The sequence below is a fragment of the Saimiri boliviensis genome, chromosome 9, assembly GCF_048565385.1.
Source record: "Saimiri boliviensis isolate mSaiBol1 chromosome 9, mSaiBol1.pri, whole genome shotgun sequence".
In the NCBI taxonomy this organism is placed as follows: Eukaryota; Metazoa; Chordata; class Mammalia; order Primates; family Cebidae; genus Saimiri; species Saimiri boliviensis.
Window position 1 is genome coordinate 83,985,437 of NC_133457.1, and position 22,080 is coordinate 84,007,516.

Consider the following 22,080-nt stretch of genomic DNA (forward strand, 5'->3'; position numbering starts at 1 on the left):
TGATCCTACACTGTGCACCAAGCCTCACTGTTCTAAGGCACAGCTCTTGTAAGGTAATAGCTCAAAGTCTTCCTATGGTTTCCTAGTCACAACCTTAGCCTGACACTGAAGGTTCTCTGTGATCTGATTCTTACTTACATTTCTAATTTTATTTCCCAATCTCTAATATGTAAATTCCACACACCCTACATTCCAGCCAAACTAGCTATAGCTGGCTCTTCCCTAACCTGTTCCCCAATTCTTGCCTCTCTGCTTTTCTTCGTACTATTCTTCACCGTCAAGTCCTTCCCTACTGTCTCTAATCTCTGCAGCCTAATTCTCCAGAGTCTCAGCTCAATTATAACTTATTGTGATGCTCACTGCCCTGAACAGAAAATCAAGCTTCAGAATCCCTATAGAACTAAATTTTCGTGTTTGTGTTAGGCCATTTCACCTTCACATTTTATTAGAGTTTATTTTCTTTATGCCTTCAGGTCCCTTCCTAGCTGCAAGCTAGTTTGAAGGTAAGGATAACATCCCATTTCATTTCTTCCCTTTTCATAGCGGGCCTTCAATAGCTCTTAACTGAAGGAATGAATAAGCTGAGTGAGTTGTAAGTGCAAATCCTGAGTGCTGTTTATGACCAGTGGTGTCCACTTATTTTTAAATGGCTATAATCTGGGTGTGGCAAATGAAATACATACCCTACCCTCCTCTCAGCCTGTCATGTTCATTGCTTGATATGTAAGCCAAGGATATCTACTGAGGTGAAAGTCTGAGCTCTGTTGTTTCTATTTTTGATTTATTTGTTTTTTCCTTCTCTCTGCCACCCCCTTTCTTTGAATCACCGTAAGAAAGGAATCAGCTCTGAATCTTAGTTTCCCAGCTTCAGCAGCCGGTGGGTCTGTGGAAACAGTAGCTGCTGAAAGTGAATACTTTTCTGTCTTTTGAGAAACTCTAAATCGGCAGTTCTCAAACTTTTTGGTCTCAGGACCCCTTGCCACTGTTAAAAGTGACAAGAATCCCAATGAGCTATGCTCACACAGATTTTATCTATCCGTGGCTTTGTGTTTTTATTTTCTTTCCTTTTTCTTTTTCTTTTTTTTTTTGAGACGGAGTTTCGCTCTTGTTTCCCAGGCTGGAGTGCAATGGCGCGATCTTGGCTCACCGCAACCTCCGCCTCCTGGGTTCAGGCAATTCTCCTGCCTCAGCCTCCTGAGTAGCTGGGATTACAGGCACGCATCGCCATGCCCAGCTAATTTTTTGTATTTTTAGTAGAGACAGGGTTTCACGATGTTGACCAGGTTGGTCTCGATCTCTTGACCTCATGATCCACCCGCCTCGGCCTCCCAAAGTGCTGAGATTACAGGCTTGAGCCACCGTGCTCGGCCTCTTTTTTCTTTTTTTTTTTTGAAATGGAGACTCGCTCTGTCACCCAGGCTGGAGTGCAATGGCATGATCTCGGCTCACTGCAACTTCTGCCTCCCCGGTTCAAGTGATTTTCCTGTCTCAGCCTTCTGAGTGGCTGGGATTACAGGCAAGCGCTACCATGCCCGGCTAATTTTTTTATTTTTAGTAGAGACAGTGGTTCACCATGTTGGTCAGGCTGGTCTTGAACTCCTGATCTTGTGATTCACCTGCCTCAGGCTCCCAAACTGCTGGGATTACAGGCGTGAGCCACTGCACCCAACCTGTGTTTGTTTTAAGAATCTCTTTAATAGCTTAAAGAAGACAGACAGATTTTCAGTTCTGCTCTGTGTTCATTCATTCTATCTCGGTATCACATTATGTAGTCTCTGGAAAAATCTACTGTACTCTCCTGAAAGAATAAAATGGCAAATGATGCCTAACATTATAATATTAATAGTTTTGATCTGTCAGACTCTTTAACAGGGTCTCAGGGACCTCGAGACTTCTTGGACCATGTTCTGAGAACTGCTAGCTTAATTTGAAGAAATTGTGGTATCTGTGGCTCGAGTGAGTATAATGGGGAAGGGAAAATGCCTTTAAAGAAGAAAAGGGAAACTTTTCTTTACTGGAAAGAGACCTGTATCCTCTAGGTGGCTCCATTCTAGGAAGCAGCCAGTGCTTCATGGAGTATGGTCATGAGGTTCATCTAAGAAGGCTAGGAAGGCAAGTTATCAACCTTGGTAAAGTCCCCCAGACCCTAACTAAGGCCTGGAATCTCAGAGGTGTCATGTTCCAGGAGGCAGGCTGGCTTTGGTGCAGGGGCATCTCACTTGTAACCAACGTTGACTAGAAGGGCCTCTTCAAGTGTACTCAAAATTTAAGTTTTCAGGAAGCAGAGTATGGCCTCCCAGAAAGTTTTGAAACTTTTGAAGTCAATTTTGGTTGATTAGGAGGGGTGTACTACTGGCATTGAGCCACTTAGCTCTGTCTATGCACTGAAGATGCTAAACATCTTTAATGCACAGATCAGTGCACCACAGATTTTCAGTGGCCCCAGACATTTATGAGAATAAAAAGCTTGCTTCTAATTTTTCTAATTTGGACTCTAATTCTTTATAAGAAAGGAAGAGAAGCATTTTTTGGCATAATTTTCATATACCCTAAATTTTTCAGAAATAAATCATGATGTAAATCATGGGAAATTCTACTTTGTTTTGTTTGGAATTTTATCCGGATTATTTTGCCATTTTACATTAAGGCAGCAATACTTATGGTAATTGAGTCTCCACTACTACACACTTGGACTCGTCTGCCTTTATAGCTGTGGCAATATATGTACAGATACCTCTCATTTCATTATATCTTCAAATTTAATCATACTTGATTATTTGCAGATTTATATACATTTATTTTTATTAGACATTTATGTTTTATTTGTATTATAGTTTAACATCTTGATGGTTTTAAATATTTCATGTCCAAATAGGTCATCTGATATGTGAATCAATGTTGAAGGAAACATTAAAATAAATTTGGTACATAAAGGAGTGGTATTGGGAGGCTGAGACGGGTGGATCACCTGAGATCGGGAGTTCGAGACCAGCCTGACCAACATGGAGAAACTCCGTCTCTACTAAAATTACAAAATTATCTGGGTGTGGTGGCACATGCCTGTAATCCCAGCTACTTGGGAAGCTGAGGCAGAATTGCTTGAACCCGAAGGCAGAGGTTGCAGTGAGCTGAGATTGCGCCATTCCAGCCGGGGCATCAAAAGTGAAATACTGTTTCAAAAAAAAAAAAAGGAAGAAGAAGAAGAAGGAAGAATGAATCTGAATCTGAGAGGGAACGCTAGAAGGAGAAAATAGGAGACCGTGGAGGGAACCCTAGAAGCTTCATATGACCTTAGGTGAAGGTAGGATGCGAGTGAGAGAGAGCACCAATAACAACTTCAGTAGATACAACATTGGTTTATTCATGTTTTAATTTAAAAAATACATCATACTGAAAGAACATAACAAAAAAAAAAAAAAAGAAAACTAGAGACTAATATCCCTGATGAATACAGATGCAAAATCCTTAACAAAATACTAGCTAACTGAATCCAACAGCATATCAAAAAGATAATCCACCATGCTCAGTTGAGTTTCATATCTGGGATGCAGGGATGATTTAACACACACAAGCCAATCAGTGTAATAAACCACATAAACAGAATTAAAAACTAAAATCCCATGATCATCTCAATAGACACAGAAAAAGCATTTGACAAAATCCAGTATCTATGATTGAAACCCTCAGCAAAATCGGCATAGAAGGGACATACCTTAATGTAATAAAAGCCATCTGTGAAAAACCCACAACCAACATAATACTGAATGGGGAAAAGAAGTTGAGATCATTCCCCCTTAGAACTAGAACAAGACAAGAATGCTCATTCTCACTACCTCTATGCAGCATAGTACTGGAAGTCCTAGCCAGGACAATCAGACAAGAGAAAGAAAGAAAGGGAATCCAACCAGGAAAGATGAAGTCAAACTGTCACTGTGTGTTGAGGATATGATCATACACCTAGAAAACCCTAAAGGATCCCTCCAAAATCTCCTAGAACTGGTAAATGATTACAGCAGGTTTCATGATACAAAATTAATATACACAAATCAGTAGCTCTCCTACACACCAACAGTGACCAAGCTGAGAATCAAATCAAGAACTCAAACCCCTTTACAATAGCTGCAAAAAAATTAAAATACTTAGGAATATACCTAACCAGGAGGTGAAAGATCTCTACAAGGAAAACTACAACACACTTTTGAAAGAAATTATAGATGACACAAATGGAAATACATTCCATGCTCATGGATGAGTAGAATCAATATTGTGAAAATGACCATACTGCCACAAGCAATCTACAAATTCAGTACAATTCCCATAAAAATAGCACCAAAAATGGTGAAGAATAATCTTCACAGAACTAGAAAAAAAAAAATCCTAAAATTCATATGGAACCATAAAAGAGCCCAGGTAGCAAAAGCAAGACTAAGCAAAAAGAACAAATCTTCATGAAGACGAGAAATTAACTACAGAACACTACTGTTTTGCATTTATATTTTGTATATTTAGCTATATGTATATTTAGCTAATATATATTTTGTATATTTAGCTAATTTAAGCATAAGCTATATTATGCTTAAATTAACTGCATCTAAAAATCATAACAGCCAAAAAGTAGAAACAGTCCAAATATCCATCAATGGATGAATGAATAGAAAAATGTGGTACATCAATACAATGGAATACTAATAAAAAGAAATTAATTACGGATGCATGCTACAACATGGATCAACTTTGTAAGTATTATGCTACATGAAGGAAACTAGTCCCAAAAGATCACATAGTTTATGATTACATTTACGTGAAATACCCAAAATAGGCAAACCTGTAGAGATAAGAGTAGATTAGCAGTTGCCTAAGGCTGAGGAAGAGGGTATAGAGTGACAGCTAATGAGGGATTTCTTTTGGTCATGATGAACATAGCTTGTGATGACGGTTGTGTACCTCTGTGAATTATATTTTAATAAAGTGGCTTTAAAAATTAACCACATTTAAAAAATTGCATCTTGGATTTGGAAACTGTGTTGCACTGAGGTGTGGTGTGTAGGGAGGAGCCTGTGGGCAGAACAGTTTCGGTTCTGCTGGCCGCCTTTCTACTCTATTCAGGGAGGCTGGGTCCCAGGGTAAGATGACAGCAGGTAGGTCTTGTTGGGAAGAAAACACGGCTACCAATCCTGGACCATTTTGCCATCCCTGAACAAATGAGATAGTTGTTTGCCTGCTTTTGGGGATGGTGCCTGTGGTTTGCACAGGACGAGATGGCAGCTGGCTTGCCTGCCGGCCTGCTTGGTGGAGATAAGATGCTCAGACCCACTGCTGCTATTCAGGGATCATGGAAGTAATGAATGCACTTCCCCCTGTCCCCCAGTCTCATTTGTGTGTCTCTGCAGCTGAGCATGTATTCTTTTCCTTTCTTCATCTCAAATGAGCTTTTAAATTAAATACGTGTTGCTTAAGCTACTCAGAAATGTTTCACATTTGAAAAAACAAAAGGTAGCTGCCTCCATGATTCGTTCACCCACCCCTACACCGTGGCCTTGTAGGACAGTCCCCCCTGGGCTGTGTCGAGCCCATCTGGAGTGTTTCTGGTTCTAATCAGAAGTGGAAGAGTTTCGGTGCCGCTTATGGGGTTATGTTAGTGACGAACTTGGATGGAGATGGTGACACAGCTTGTTCTCTCCTCCTAGGCTCTCAGTGCATCCAAGATCCTGAGCTGCCAGGGGCCTGGCCTCTCCCACCCCGAGCCCTGCCTTGGCTGAGCTGTCACTGCTGCATGTCCCAGGCTGCTGGCCTGCCTGTCATCTGCAGTGCACAGGTATGCATGTGTGTGCATATGTACACGCACCACATACGTCATGCCCACCTCACACACCACACACATACCCCATACACACCACACACAACACACATATCTACCCACCTCACATACAACATACTACATATATACCACACCCACCTCACACACCCCACACACTTAACCCATATGCTTTTACACAAAATGTTTGCTGATCTTTGATCTAGAGTCGTATGTATTAACACCAAGAAGTCTTTAAAAAACATGTTAACTAGCCAGGCGCAGTGGCTCATGCCTGTAATCCTAGCACTTTGGGAGGCCAAGGTGGATGGATCATGAGGCCAGTAGTGTTAGACCAGCCTGGCCTGACCAATATGGTGAAACCCTGTCTCTACTAAAAATACAAAACTTCGCCAGGCATGGTAGTGCATGCCTGTAATCCCAGCTACTCAGGAGGCTGAGGCAGGAGAATCACTTGAACCAGGGAGTCAGAAGTTGCAGTGAGTGAGATGGTGCCATTGCACTCCAGCCTGAGACAGAGCAAGACTCTGTCTAAAAAAAAAAGTTAACCAAAAAAAGTAAATTTTGAATAATATGTACGAGTCACATACAATATACATAATATATGGACATATACATATTAGCTAACATTTAAAAATATCTTTAAAGACATCCATGTAAGTAGCAGAACTTTCAAAATATTGCACAGGAGTGATAAACTAAATTCAGAGGAGTGGGTACCTACAGGGACAGGTAGAGGAATAAGCCTGTAGGGGGAGGTTCTAGGGTATTTATTTCATATATAAGTTTTAGTTCATGAAACAAGAAAAGGTCTGAAGCAAGTATCCCTACATTTGAGTATGTTCTGAAACACCAGAGAGTGGTACCCAGGTATTTGGCATATGGGCTTCTACGGATTTATGTATGTTTGAAACATTGATTGATTGATTGATTGATTCATTCATTCATTCACTCATTCTTGAGACGAAGTCTTACTCTGTTGCCCATGACTCACTGTAACCTCCACCTCCCTAGTTCAACTGATTCTCCCACTTTGGCCTTCCGAGTAGCCGGGTTTACAGGCGCATGCAACAATGCCTGGGTAATTTTTGCATTTTTAGTAGAGACGAGGGTTTCATGATGTTGACCAGACTGGTCTTGCATTCCTGACCTCAAGTGATCCACCCGTCTCAGGCTCCCAAAGTGTTGGGGTTATAGGCATGAGCCACTGCGCCTGCCCTGAAATATTTGATAATACATTTTATTTTGTTTTACGGAGTGCCTTTCGGTGAGTGTGCCCAGGAGGAGGATGGCTGTGGAGATGTGCAGGCACCCTCCCTGCTGTGCACCCAGCCCCATGTCTGGTCTAGCCAGGCCCCAGTTGCAGGCTGAGCAATTGTCCACAGGCCAGACAGGCTGACGTCCTGGCCTGGGCTCTGCCCATGACTGCCGTGTGCCCTTTTTGCAGTTGCTTGGCAGTGGGTGAGCCCAGTTTGCTTCACCAGCTGAGGCCCAGGCTGAAGTGGTGCTGGCCAGAGAGGACAGAGTTAGTGGCCTAGGACTTGCCACAATCCATAGCAGGAGTCAGAGCCCGATTTCCCAGTCTGCAGAATGAGAAGGTGGATCTCATGGTCTCCAAGGATTCATCCAGCTCTGTTTCCCTCGGCCCAGGGTTTGTCCCGATGCCTGTGACTGATGCCCGGGCTCCAGTTTCTATAAGCAAGGGAGCAAAGCTGAGCAGAAGTCGGCCTCCACATTCCTGGCTTTTCACCCCCATCCTGAGCTTCCTTTCTCCGGCTTCCCCATCAGTTCTGCTGCCCCTTGAGGAGGGGCTTCCCAGAGGAAGAGTTGGCCAAAGCGGCCTTTATGTGTGACTTGGAAGGCAGAAGGAAAGAGGCAGCCGTTGCTGTCTGGAGTCAGCCGTGGCCGTCCCCAGTGTCACTGGCCAGGTCGAGGTCCGTTCTGCCTGTGCACAGCAAGTCCATCATTGTGACATGGGTTTTGCAAAAGAAAAAAGATGGATGCACAAGGCAGCCAAAGGAGGAGGCAGGAAAACAGCCCTCAAATCCACCTCCCCGGCGATAAGGCTGGGGGTTGTTTCTAGGTTAGGGAAGTGTGATGCTCTAAGATGTGGCGGGAGGTGATGTTATTCGCATCCAATAGTACCGAATATTAAATGCGTTTAATAAAGAGATTTTCCAAAGAGGCTTTGTGTGGGCAACAAGGCCATTTTTTTTCTCACTGCGGTGCAAGTGGCCTGAATCTAAGAAAGGACAGGTGAAGGAGGTAAGGTAGGAATTGGCTTTATAGGTTGGGGCGGGGGTGGGGGTGTTGCAGAGTAAGATCAGTTACAGTGGTGGGGGTAGGGGCAAGGAGTATACATGACCACAAGTTTAGTTACAATAGCCGGTGGGGGTGAGGCAGAAGAGCAGTTAAGATGACAGGATGGGTGAAAGGTATTCACATTATCATAAGAAAAGTTAGGATGGCAGGGTTGGGTGAGGGGCTTGTCCAGGGAAGCTCTGCTGGGCGATCAGGGACAATGGCGAATGCAGGTGTGGGATGGGAGGCGATCAGCCAAGGCAGCCAGGACTTCAGACTTTCAGGCTCCAGGCTTGCATATGGAGACCTGAGGTGATTGGCAGTGGGCAAAAATGAAGTAATAGGTTCATTTTGTGCAGAGGAGAAGTAATAGGTTCATTTTGTGCAGGCATGATGTCTCATTCCTGTAATCTCAGCACTTTGGGAGGCAGAGGCAGGCAGATCACATAGTCAGGAGATCAAGACCATCTTGACTAACATTGTGAAACGCCATCTCTACTAAAAATACAAAAAATTAGCCAAGTGTGGAGGCACATGCCTGTAGTCCCAGATACTCTGGAGGTTGAGGCAGGAGAAATGCTTGAACCTGGGAGGCAGAGGTTGCAGTGAGCCAAGATTGCAGTACTGCACTCCAGCCTGGGCGACAGAGCGAGACTGTGTGTCAAAAACAAACAGAAGAAACGTTCTATAAATAAACTTTAAGACCTGGAAGGTGGTATAGTATAATGCTTAAACATGCGGATTCTGGGTTTGTATCTTTACTCTGTGGCCTACTGACCATCTATCCTTATGTGACCTTGTGCGAATTACATACTCTCTCTAGGTTTCAGTTTCCTTATAAATAAAATGGGGATTATTATGATTATAATAGTACCTCCAAGAATTATTAGGAAGATTAAATAAGTTAATACATAGAAAACATGTAGAACAGTGATTGGAACATAGTTCTAAATGATCACCTATAATATAATATTGCATAAATAACAAAGCTGAGTAAATTTAGCCATTACTGACTTATGCTAGCTGAAAACAGTAGATTCACAAGGCTTTCGTCTACACAGATGTGGAAGCCTTCTCTAATTTCTCAAGGCTATAGTCTACACTGATGTAGGCTGAAGGCTTGATTATAGTGGTATATTGGGAATTGCTGGAAAATTAAGAGGCTGTTGGTAAGAGTCCCTAACCCATTGGAGGGGCACCCGTAACTTTCCTTACTTAGTCCATGTGCTCCTATTAGTGACAGAGCCCTGAACACAAAAGGACCTTGTGTGGCTCAGGATGGAGAGGCTAATTAACGTGTCTGTGTTCTTGTCACTGGAAAAGATGGCTTCTCATCCCTTTGCAGAGAAAAAACAGAGATCGTAAGTGATTACTTTTGTCTGTGATTCATAGTGACTTTGCATCATCATGACTGCCATTGTATAATGACAGCAAGACAAAACAATCTTTTTTGTTTCTAATTAGGTTCTGAAACAAGATTCCAGAGTATAATACTATACATGGAGCATAATGGCTGCCCACCTCCTTCCCCAAGGAGAAACGGACAAGCAACTGTGGACCTGGGGCAGTGTAGCAGGTGGGTATGTGTAGGGAAGTAGAAGTAAGTCTGACATCAGCAGGCAGAGTCTGTTCCCCTAGCAAAATTCACTGGGAGAATATCTGTCCCTGAGCTGGGGCCTTGGCAGAAATGGGCAATTAGATAATTATTCATGGTGATGGCTATGGGAGGGTGGGAGTTGAGTCAGAGCCTTGAGAAAGCCATTCTAAGGATACTAGTTCCTGTTGCGTCCTTGTCAGTTTGGAGACTGGTCACTCTCCACCTTTTCCCAACTCTGTTTATTTGGAACCTCAAGAGCATTCTTCTAAACCTGTGCTTCACGTTTGCCTGTGCATGCAAATCACCCAGGGATCTTGTTTAAAAGAGATATTCTGATTCAATAGATCTGGGATTAGTTCTGAGAGTCTTCACTTCCAGGATGTTTCCAGGTGATCCCCTTGCTTCTTGGTTCTAGGAATCTACTTCAAATAGCAAGGTCAAAGACCTGTATGCAGCATCATCATTATCCACGAAACTTTTTAGAAAGGCAGAGTCTCAGGCCCCACCTCAACATCAGAAACTTACTTAAACAAGCCCTCTAGGGGACGTTGATATATCCTCGATTTTGAGAACCTCTTTGTAGACTATGCATGAACTATTGACAGATAAAGTTTTAGAAAAATCGTATTCCATTAGCATAGAACCTCAAGTTGGGAAGGTTACCCAAGCCTTCCTCCAGGTCTGCTATGGAAAAACCCTTTGCTCAGGGGCTGGCTGGTAGAAGGTTCTGGTGTCCACATCCTTGTCAGAACTGTCCATAGAGTGAGCAGCTAGATCACCCAGTCTGATGGAGCTTTCCTGCCATACCAGACCCTGGCCTCCATGAATGGAAGCCTTATGGTAGGCATTTTGTGGAAGAGAGAAGAGAAAGGAAGATTTCTTGGGGTTAATAGAAAGTGGATGTTAGAGAAAGGGAATTCTCCAGCCTTGCTCCACTAACATGATGTGGTATACACAAAGAGACAGGATTCATGCTTGTGGACAAAACTGACCTCTGTATTGGGGTGAGTGACAAACCAAAGTTGCCAGGCCTGAGTGCCCAGAGAAGAGGAAAAAAAAAAAGAACATTTTTCACTAAATCCACCAGCTATCTGCTGATCCAGTTAATTATATATGTATTTGATATCCATGCAACTATAATATGTTATATATAATATATGTATATATACCAAATTTGATACTTATATTAAATATATTAGAAATTTAAATAGCATATACGTATAAAACCTCGTTTGCTATGTGTATCAAATAGTATAATTGAAACGTACTATTTGCGCTATAGCAATAAAAAAAAGTTTAGTTTTTACTTACTCACTTCTCTTTCTCTCTTTTTGAATTTCTCATGCACACCTTTTATACCTATATTTCTCTTAACCCACTTTTCAGATAAGATCTTTGTTTGACTGTGTATACTTTTATTTTCTTGGTCCCTATTTCCCTATCCTTCAGCTTTATTGTTTTTAACAGAAAAATCAAATATCCTAATCTTCGTCTTATCTTTCAGCACATGAAATGTAAACTTTTGCACAAGTGTGAAATGTTATGTGACTTTCATTGCGTAGGCTATTTAGTCATATTTTGAAAGAGAAGGATAAATATGCTATTAGAGCCGGGCGCGGTGGTTCACGCCTGTAATCCCAGCACTTTGGGAGGCCGAGGCGGGTGGATCACGAGGTCGAGAGATCGAGACCATCCTGGTCAACATGGTGAAACCCCGTCTCTACTAAAAATACAAAAAATTAGCTGGGCATGGTGGCTCGTGCCTGTAATCCCAGCTACTCAGGAGGCTGAGGCAGGAGAATTGCTTGAACCCAGGAGGCAGAGGTTGCTGTGAGCCGAGATCGCGCCATTGCACTCCAGCCTGGGTAACAAGAGCGAAACTCCATCTCAAAAAAAAAAAAATGCTATTAGATAAAACAATCCAGGAATTTGAGATGATATGCAAAGAATATGTGCTTGAGATAAATACAATATTGCAAAAAATTATACAATTAGGTCCATAAATTAATGACTCCTCAGGATCATAGGATTTTTTATTTTTTATTTATTTATTTTATTTTATTTTATTTATTTTTTTATTGCATTTTAGGTTTGGGGGTACATGTGGAGAACATGCAAGATTGTTGCATAGGTACACACATGGCAGTGTGATTTGCTGCCTTCCTCCCCTTCACCTATATCTAGCATTTCTCCCCATGCTGTCTCTCCCCACCTCCCCACCCACCATCCTTCCCCCATTTCCCCCCAACAGACCCCAGTGTGCGATGCTCCCCTCCCTGTGTCCATGTGTTCTCATTGTTCAACACCCGTCTATAAGTGAGAACATGCGGTGTTTGATTTTCTGCTCTTGTGTCAGTTTGCTGAGAATGATGGTTTCCAGGTTCATCCATGTCCCTACAAAGGACACGAACTCATCGTTCTTTATGGCTGCATAATATTTCATGGTGTATATGTACCACATTTTCCCTATCTAGTCTATTATCGTTGGGCATTTGGGTTGGTTCCAGGTCTTTGCTATTGTAAACAGTGCTGCAATGAACATTTGTGTGCATGTGTCCTTATAGTAGAACAATTTATAATCCTTTGGATATATAGGATTTTTTTTAAATGACATCTGTAATTGCTATTAGAGAGCAATAACTCATAATAAGCTTTAAGTGAATTTTGTTTTTTTTCTTTGTCTTCAGTCACCTCCAGAGCCTAGGACAGTATCATTTTCTTCCTAATTCCATTATTACTTCTCTCTAAAATATTTATCTTTTATCCAAGATGGTCTTTTTTCTCCCCCCTAACTTTTATTTTAGGTTCAAGGGTACATTGAAGGTTTGATACATAGGTAAACTTGTGTCATGGGGTTTTGATGTACAGATTGTTTCATCACCCAGGAAAAAGCTCAGTACCCAATAATTATCTTCTCTGCCCTTCTCCCCCTTCCCACTCTCCACACTGAAGTAGAATCCCAATGTCTGTTATTTTCTTCTTTGTGCTCATGAGTTCTCATCAGTAAGCTCAAACTTATGAGTGAGAACATGGGGTGTTTGCTTTTCTCTTCTTGCATTAGCTTGCCAAAGATAATAGCCTCCAGCTCCATCCATTATTCTGTAAAATACTTGTGATCTCATTATTTTTCTACAGTTCATATTATTCCATGTGTATATGTGCCACATTTTCTTCATCAATATGTCATTGATGGCCATTTAGGTTGATTCCATGTCTTTGCTATTGTAAATAGTGCTGAAATGAACATACACGTGCATGTGTCTTTATGGTAAAATGATTTATATTCCTATGGGCATATACCCAGTAATGGGGTTGCTGAGTTCAATGGTAGTTCTGATTTTAGCTATGTGAGGAATCACTATATTGCTTTTAACAATGGTTGAGCTAATTTAAACTCCCACCAAAGCGTGTAAGTGTTAACCTTTTCTCTGCAACCTTGCCAGCATCAGTTATTTTTTGACTTTTTAATAATAGTCATTCAGACTGGGTGAGATGGTATTTCATTGTGGTTTTGATTTGCATTTATCCAATAATCAGTGATATTGAGCTTTTTTCCTATGCTTGTTGGCCACATGTGTATCTTCTTTTACAAAGTGTCTGTTTATGTCCTATGCCCACATTTTCATAGGGGATATTTTTCTTGAAAATTTGTTTTCTTCCATTCTGTAAGTTGTCTGTTTATTTCATTGATAGTTTAATTTGCTGTGGAGAAGCTCATAAGTTTAATTAGATTTTATTTGTCAATTCTTGCTTTTGCTGTGATTGCCTTTGGTGTCTTTGTTATGAAATGCTTGCCTATTCATATGTTAAAACCTCTCAATAAACTAGGTGGTGAAGAAACATATCTCAAAATCATAAAAGCCATCTGTGACAAACCCATACCCAAATGGGCAGAAGCTGAAAGCATTCCCCTTGAAAACCAGTGCAAGACAAGATGCTCTCTCCCACCACTCTGTTCAACATAATATTTAAATTCCCAGCCAGAGCAATTAGGCAAGAGAAATAAATAAATGGCATCCAAATACAAAGAGAGGAATTAAAAATATTTCTATTAGCAGAAAACATGATTCTATATCTAGAAAATCCCATCGTTTTGGCTCAAATCTCCTTCAGCTGACAAACAATTTCAGCAAGATTTCAGGATACAAAATCAATGTACAAAAATCCCTGCCGGGCGCGGTGGCTCAAGCCTGTAATCCCAGCACTTTGGGAGGCCGAGGCGGGTGGATCACGAGGTCAATAGATCGAGACCATCCTGGTCAACATGGTGAAACCCCGTCTCTACTAAAAATACAAAACATTAGCTGGGCATGGTTGTGTGTGCCTGTAATCCCAGCTACTCAGGAGGCTGAGGCAGGAGAATTGCCTGAATCCAGGAGGTTGTGGTGAGCCGAGATCACACCATTGCACTCCAGCCTGGGTAACAAGAGCAAAAACTCCGTCTCAAAAAAAAAAAAAAAAAAAAAAAAAATCCCTAGCATTCCTAAACACAAATAACAGCCAAGCTGAGAGTGAAATCAAGAAGGCCATTCCATTCACAATTGCCACAAAAAGAGTAAAATACCTAGGAATACAGCTAACAAGGGAAGTTAAAGATACCTATAATGAAAATGACAAAACACTGCTTAAATAAATCAGAGAAGACACAAACAAATGAGAAAACATTCTGTGCTCATGGACAGGAAGAATCAATATCATTAAAATGGTGATACTGTCCAAAGCAATTTATAGATTCAGTGCTCTTACTATCAAACCACTAATGACATTTTTCACAGAACTAGAAAAAAATATATTTTAAAATTCATATGGAACCAAAAAAGGGCCCAAATAGCCAAGGCTCTTCTAAGCCAAAAGAACAAAGCTGGAGGCATCACGTTACCTGACTTCAAACTATGCTATAGGGATACGGTAACCAAGATAGCCTGATACTGGTACAAAAACAGGCACATTGACCAGTGAAACAGAATAGAGAGCACAGAAATAAAGCTGCACATCTGCAACCATCTCATCTTGGGCAAAGCTCACAAAAACAAGTGATGGGAAAAAGATTCCATGTGTATATGTGCATGGACACGGTATTGTGGTGTCAGAAGAAATAAAGAAAAAACAGGGCCGGGCGCGGTGGCTCAAGCCTGTAATCCCAGCACTTTGGGAGGCCGAGGCGGGTGGATCACGAGGTCAAGAGATGGAGACCATCCTGGTCAACATGGTGAAACCCCGTCTCTACTAAAAATACAAAACATTAGCTGGGCATGGTGGTGCGTGCCTGTAATCCCAGCTACTCAGGAGGTTGAGGCAGGAGAATTGCCTGAACCCAGGAGGTGGAGGTTGCGGTGAGCCGAGATTGAGCCATTGCACTCCAGCCTGGGTAACAAGAGCGAAACTCCGTCTCAAAAAAAAAAAAAAAAAAAAAAACATATTTGTGGTGCTGAAATTAGTTTTTTAAAGATGAGTTTTTAAGATAGGGTTGTGACATAAGTTTCATTTACATATATTCTATGAAATTGTAGAATCTATAACATGGAAAATTCAAGCAAAAATGCCACACTTTTCTTTCATTCGTATGGATATTTCTAACAAGATGCTTTTCTTGCTTTGAAATTTCAGGCAGTCACTGACCTTCACCTCTTTACACCCCTTTTTGTAGTTTTCTACTTCAGAAATATTACAGTGAGAAAAAAGTTCAAAACCTCCAAAAAAAGTATATAGTGGTGTAGAATGCCCACTTATACTAGCCAGTGTCCATTATTGCTTCTAGTTTAAGTGCATTTCTACATTTAACCCTAAAATCCTATCTTTTTTGTGTACAGCTACTGCTCATTCTGAAGAGAAGTTGAAACTTGCGAAGGTTCATATGGTGGAATAAAGCAGACTCCAGATTTAGAAAGGCTGTTCCAAGCTACAGTCTTAGAGAATTTCAGATTCTTGCCCAGAGTTTAGAGATCATCATGTATTCCCTAATTTAAGATTCTTGCCCAGAGTTTAGAGAATCGTCATGTATTCTGTAATACTGAACAGAAAGCTGACCAAGAGTGAAAAGGCTAAGTGAAGTGAGAAAACATAAATAAATACTAGTATGGTTTGGCATTGTGTCCACACTCAAATCTCATCATGCATTATAATTTCTACATGTCAAGAGAGCCACCTGGTGGGAGGTGATTGGATTATGGGGGCGGTTTCCCTTATGCTGTTATCTAGACAGAGTGAGTTCTCCTGAGATCCGATGATTTAAAAGTGTGTGGTGGTTCCCCTCCCCACTTCTCCAACTACCATGTGTGACGTACTTTGCTTCCCCTTCACCTTCTGCCATGACTGTAACATTCCTGAGGTCTCCCCAGCCATGTGGAACTGTGAGTCAATTAAACCTCTTTTCTTTATTAGTTACTCAGTCTCAGATAGTTCTTTATAGCAGTGTGAAAATGGGGGAGTTCAGAAGAAAAAGAGGACTTTCAGTCAGAATGACCAGAGTGCTTCATACATAAGTTATATTATCAGCTTCGCATCAGATCAATCAGATGTGGATAGATGAGAACAAAAATATTTGGAGAAGGAAGCAGAGGTAATGTGAGCAAAGTGATATTTATCACAGAGTGGTGTTTGTGTTAGTCTTATTCATCATTTTGCAGAAGCATTAAACGCTATACAGATTAGTTGTACTTTAGGAGGTGTCAAAGAAAATGGCAGGTGACAGGGCCAGAAATGTCACCTGAAAGCAGAAGACTGCGGATATTCAGGGTCACATGAAGGATGGTGAACTTTATTCAGTGGGCAGTGTGGATTTGTTGAAAGTTTTTGAGAAAGTAGCATAAACAGAATAATGCTTTAAAAAAATAAACTAATTACCACAGATAAGATGAATTACAGTATGAAGAGAAAGTTGGGAGTCTAGAGCAGAATCCCAGTGAAATGAAATGAGTGTTTAAACCAAAGTAAATGTGATCTGCATGGAGATGAGAAGATGAATGCAATAGTTTTAACAGAGGTTGGTAAGAAATTAACAATAACTCAGTGCAGATAATAAAAGAAGAATTATAAGTTTGTGAAAGCTATGAATTTCCATCTAAAAACATATGCATATGAGAATGAAAAGATTTGATAATATGCATTTAATTTGCTCTGAGGCAACCTGGTTGCCTAGTTGTAATATAAGAATAATGACAATGAAAGTAACAGTGATGATGAGAATATCAAAATAATAATAATAGCCCAAAATTTTATGGCACTTATTATACAACAGGCCAAGTATTAAATGTCTTACACATATTAGCTCACTTAGAACATATTACTGAGTTCAGTAAGCCATGGGTTTGAGTGTAATCAACAGAAGAGATATAGCTGAAGTCACAAGATTAACGAGAGAAATTTTTTTATACTAAGAAGTGTCAGGCTTGACAACAGAAGAAAATGTAAACTAAAGCAAACGCCAATGTGTAATAAATGCTAATGTTTAAAAAATGCTAATGTTTAATAAATACCCTGCAAGAGTATTTATTATACACAAAGTTGTTAAGAAGGTTTTCAGTGAGAATGGGAGTTCAGGGAATTCAGTTTTCAAATGTGAATCATGAATGTTATTATGACCTGTAAGTCATATGTAGTGAGCAAGACATAGGGGCCTGGGTCATGGTGTAGTTATCAAGATTGAAATTGTGACTCCTGGAATATAGGCCATTTAAGACTAATGCACATTTTAAAATTCATTGCTAACTGTTCCAGGTAGATATCTTGTATTTCAACTAGATCTTAATCTCCATCAGGACACAGAAACTATATCTTAGTATCTTTCACAACTCATACAAGGCTAGGAAATCAGTTAAGTCAATACATGTTTTTGATTGCATGTTTTAAAAACTAAACTAGATTTTTTAAACCAATCAATTAAAAGAAACCTAGTGATTCCTATTCAGGGTCAATAAGTATTCTAACAAGTTAAATGTCAACTTTAAAATAAAAACATTGCATTTAAATCACTCATAATCTTTTTTTTAAAATTTATTTTATTGCATTTTAGGTTTTGGGGTACATGTGAGGAACATGCAAGATTGTTGCATAGGTACATGTGGCAGTGTGATTTGCTGCCTTCCTCCCCATCACCTATATCTGGCATTTCTCCCCATGCTCTCTCTCCCCAACTCCCCACCCCACACTGTCCCTCCTCTATTTCCCCCCAACAGACCCCAGTGTGTAGTGCTCCCCTCCCTGTGTCCATGTGTTCTCATTGTTCAACACCCGCCTATGAGTGAGAACATGCAGTGTTTGATCTTCTGCTCTTGTGTCAGTTTGCTGAGAATGATGGTTTCCAGGTTCATCCATGTCCCTACAAAGGACACAAACTCATCGCTTTTGATGGCTGCATAATATTCCATGGAAATCACTCATAATCTTAATAACCCTGTTAAATTAGAAACCAATTGACCAGAAGATGTGCATCATCAATTTAATCAACAAGGGATTCATTATCAAAATATATGAGTAATTTTTACAAATTAACCAAATACAGACTACTTTATATAAAAATGAACAAAAGACATGAACCACCTAGTAACAAAAAAGAATATCCCAATGGCCAATCAGGGACACATTAGGAAGAGAAAAGGGGAGCCATTGATTATGTTATTATGACAACTGGTGTAAACTGGAACTCTCTCTGGCAGACTGCCAACAAACATATGAAAAGATTCTCAATTAGGGATCAGTGAAATGTCAACCAATGCCACAATGTAATGCCATTACCAGAATATCTAAAATTAGAAAAGAAATCATACCAAATGTTCCCTAGGTTGTGGTAAAACTAAATCTCTTACACTGCTAGAGGAGAGCTAATTATTTACAATATGTTGGAAAACTTCAATATTGTTTACCAAAGCAAATTATGCATTTCCTATGGTTCACCAGTGCCAGTCTTACAAATGTGTCTGAGGTGTGTACTAATGGAAACCAAAAGACGTACACAAAAATTGTTCATAACACCATTATTCATAGCAATAAAAACCTGGGGAAAAGCCCAACATTCATCACCAACACTATCAGTATCAAAACTATCAATAAATCATGGGGCCAGGCACAGTAGCATCCCAGCACTTTGGAGGCCATGGTGGGTGGATCACCTGAGGTCAGGGGTCCAAGACCAGCTTGGTCAACACAGTGAAACCCCATTTCTACTGAAAATACAAAAAAAAAAAAAAATTAGCCGGGTCTGGTGGTGGGCACCTGTAATACTAGCTACTTGGGAGGCTGAGGCAGGAGAATCACTTGAACCCGGAAGGCAGAGGTTGCAATGAGCCAAGATCACGCCACTGCACTCCAGCCTGGGCAACAAGAGCCAAAATGCCATCTCAAAATAAATTGATAGATGATAGATGATAGATAGATAGATAGATAGATAGACAGATAGATAGATTTAATTTTTGAATACTTCACACGATAGAGATACTGTTCAGAAAGGAAAATGAACAACTGCTGTAGATGATCCTCAAAAATGTTATATTAAGAAAAAGCCATCAGATTAAAAAGGAAGCATACTTTTATAGTCCATACACATAACGTTCTGAGACAGCCCAAACTTGCCCCAGCATCAGCAGTGACAATAGCAGTTGTGGTAGAGAAGAGTGAGGGGTAGGGTGACAGAAGAAACTCAGGAAAAGCTGCTGACTTTCCCGCTCTTAATCTGGTTGTTGGTTACCTATTTGATCATTTGTGATCTTTTAACAAACTCCCGCTCTTAATCTGGTTGTTGGTTACCTATTTGATCATTTGTGATCTTTTAACAAACTGCTAATCTTATAATTGGTCCCTTTTTGTTGCATATTTTACAGTTCAGTAAAAGATTCACTAAAATATGTTTGATAATTGGATCAAATTTTTCTCTAAATACCATGAAAGAAAATAGACAATCACATATACGTGAACAAAAAAGAAGTTGATTAAATGCTTAACTGACTCTCAAAATGTAAACAACAATTTAAGCAAAAATATTCACCAGGAGCTTGGGTTCCGTTTGAATTATCTAAAAACTTGCTAGAAGTTTCCTTATATAGGCAGTCTTGGTTTCAAAGAAAAAAAGCCCCACAAATGCACACATGAAATACATTCTAAAGATACTAAATGCACAATTTAATTTGAAGTGCTAGGGTTCTAGCTGACTAAGTCTATAGATAAATGCAATATGAAATGAATGTTTGGTAAGACTGTATGTTTATTTAAAAATATAAAATATTAATTATCCCCAAATTTTTGGTTTTTATTTCTGGGAGAAGTGCAAAAAGATAACAGGCAAAATGTGATCCTGTCATTGTAAATACTGAAGCTTTCCCACTTGTCAGTTCAGTTTTTTGTTCACACCACCAAGTAATCAGTCAGTCTGCATTCTTCTTCTGCTACAAGCATCATCCAGAAAACAACTGAATGAACAAAAAAAAAATTTCACAACACCAAAAGCATAGTGCTTGATTACATATTTCAAGTAATAACAGTATACTGAGCTGGTAGTCATAAAGAAAGCAACTCTATGGAGTCTTTTTATATGGGGATATTAACACAAAAGTGAAATGCATAGTAACTGTTGAATGTCATGTTGCCAGACTAGATGCTTTGACCTGTATTTTTGGGCAAATGCTAAATTCCAGGCCCACAGTTTTAGGTAAGAAATCACTAATCTGTAATTTTTATATAGTTGACTCATGGAATACCCAAATTACACAATATTAAAATGAGAAGATGTCTTAGAGAGCTTCCAATCAAATCTCCAATACCAGGAATCCCCAGTAGATGCCCATCTGGCCTCCTAATGCAGTCAAAATATGACCCAGGAAGTTTTCACTGAAATATTTTGTGCATCAACTGTCAGTGAATGAGCTTGTGACAATAGTAATCTAGAAAATGTTTAAAGTACTCTGATACTTGAAGTCAAAAATTTGCTTTCCTTCAGTGGCTGTAAATTTTGTCAATGAAGTATTCTTTTGATAGCTATTACTATTTTCTTCTTCTTTTTTTTTTTTTAACTTGGTTTTGGTAGGGAGTTTTAGCTCTCATATCCTTAAGCTCAAGAATAGTAGACATATACCTGATTGAGATAGCTGTGTTAATTTCTGCAAAAGAACTAACATATTTTTTTCATCTGATAACATAAATTTTGCAACTGTAATTTTGCTTTGGCTGCAAGAAATCTTAGAAAGGTACACTGAGTATTATAGGATCATAACATGTTTTGAATCCTTAATATAGAGAGGCTAAAACAAAATTATGGTAAAATTTGTATTGCCCTATCCAGTACAGGCATTTAATGTCCCACTATGGTAATAAGTCTTGGTCAACCAGATCTGGGAAATATATTAAGGCCAGACTACTGTTCAATGGCATACTGTTGCCATTAGGAAACATGATGCCCTCTGGATGAAGGTGCAACTCATCCTCAGTGTTGAAAGACTGTCAGGATTGGGGAAGAAATAAGAACTTGGGAAACAGTTATTAGACTAGGGTGAAAATAAAAGCTTTCTTGTGTTTCAGGGTCTATGAGTCTTTATTGACCTGAGTCATAAAAACTATAGCATGGAAATCCCTGGAACACCTTCTTTCAGTAGTAAATAGGAGCTGCTCTACTAACTGGAAATGAGGCAAGATAGGGTTAATGCCAAGAGCTGCTCTGCAAGGGGTTCTGTGACTGCTCTGAGCCTTCAAATAGCTGCCTATTATTCTCTGTGTGATTTCCTCTCATTTTTTAAAATAACTTTTAAAAATTACTCAAAGTTGTAATCTAGTTTCTGTCATGCTGTAGAGAGTTCAGGAGAAGCACATCTCATTCTCCAGATGGACTTGCAGAGAGCACATGCCCACAGCCCCATGGCAGATGGGCAGAACAGGAGCAATGATCAGCAGAGATCATCTACACAGCCACATCACAGGTGTCACCATGGACAGGTCAGCAATCTGGGACCTGGTGAGAAGAATGGGGAGCTTGAGGCAACTGTTTCCAGGCAAACATGAAGCGGAACCCTGGAAACCCCTTGGAAAGAGCTGAGGGCCACTCTGAAGGGAGGTCATTTCTAAAAATGAGACCCAGAGGGGCCTCATACTATCATAAGTCGAATATCAAAAGTGAATGTGGCTTTGCTTTTCTTTCTTTTTTTTTTTTTTTTTTTTTTTTTTGAGACGGAGTTTCGCTCTTGTTACCCAAGCTGGAGTGCAATGGCGTGATCTCGGCTCACCGCAACCTCCGCCTCCTGGATTCAGGCAATTCTCCTGCCTCAGCCTCCTGAGTAGCTGGGATTACAGGCACGCGCCACCATGCCCAGCTAGTTTTTTTTTGTATTTTTAGTAGAGACGGGGTTTCACCATGTTGACCAGGCTGGTCTCGATCTCTCGACCTCGT

General features: G+C 40.2%; 1 protein-coding gene across 1 annotated transcript in view; it reads left to right on the top strand.

Moving 5' to 3' along the window:
- LOC120367937 (uncharacterized) overlaps positions 1 to 22,080 on the top strand; it is a 769,718-nt gene that overhangs the window by 137,675 nt on the left and 609,963 nt on the right. Inside the window, exons 3-5 of the mRNA XM_039479820.2 lie at positions 474 to 1,956; positions 2,876 to 5,815; positions 9,581 to 9,692. The gene's annotated coding sequence lies outside the window, so the exon portion shown is untranslated. The remainder of the gene's footprint in view (positions 1 to 473; positions 1,957 to 2,875; positions 5,816 to 9,580; positions 9,693 to 22,080) is intronic.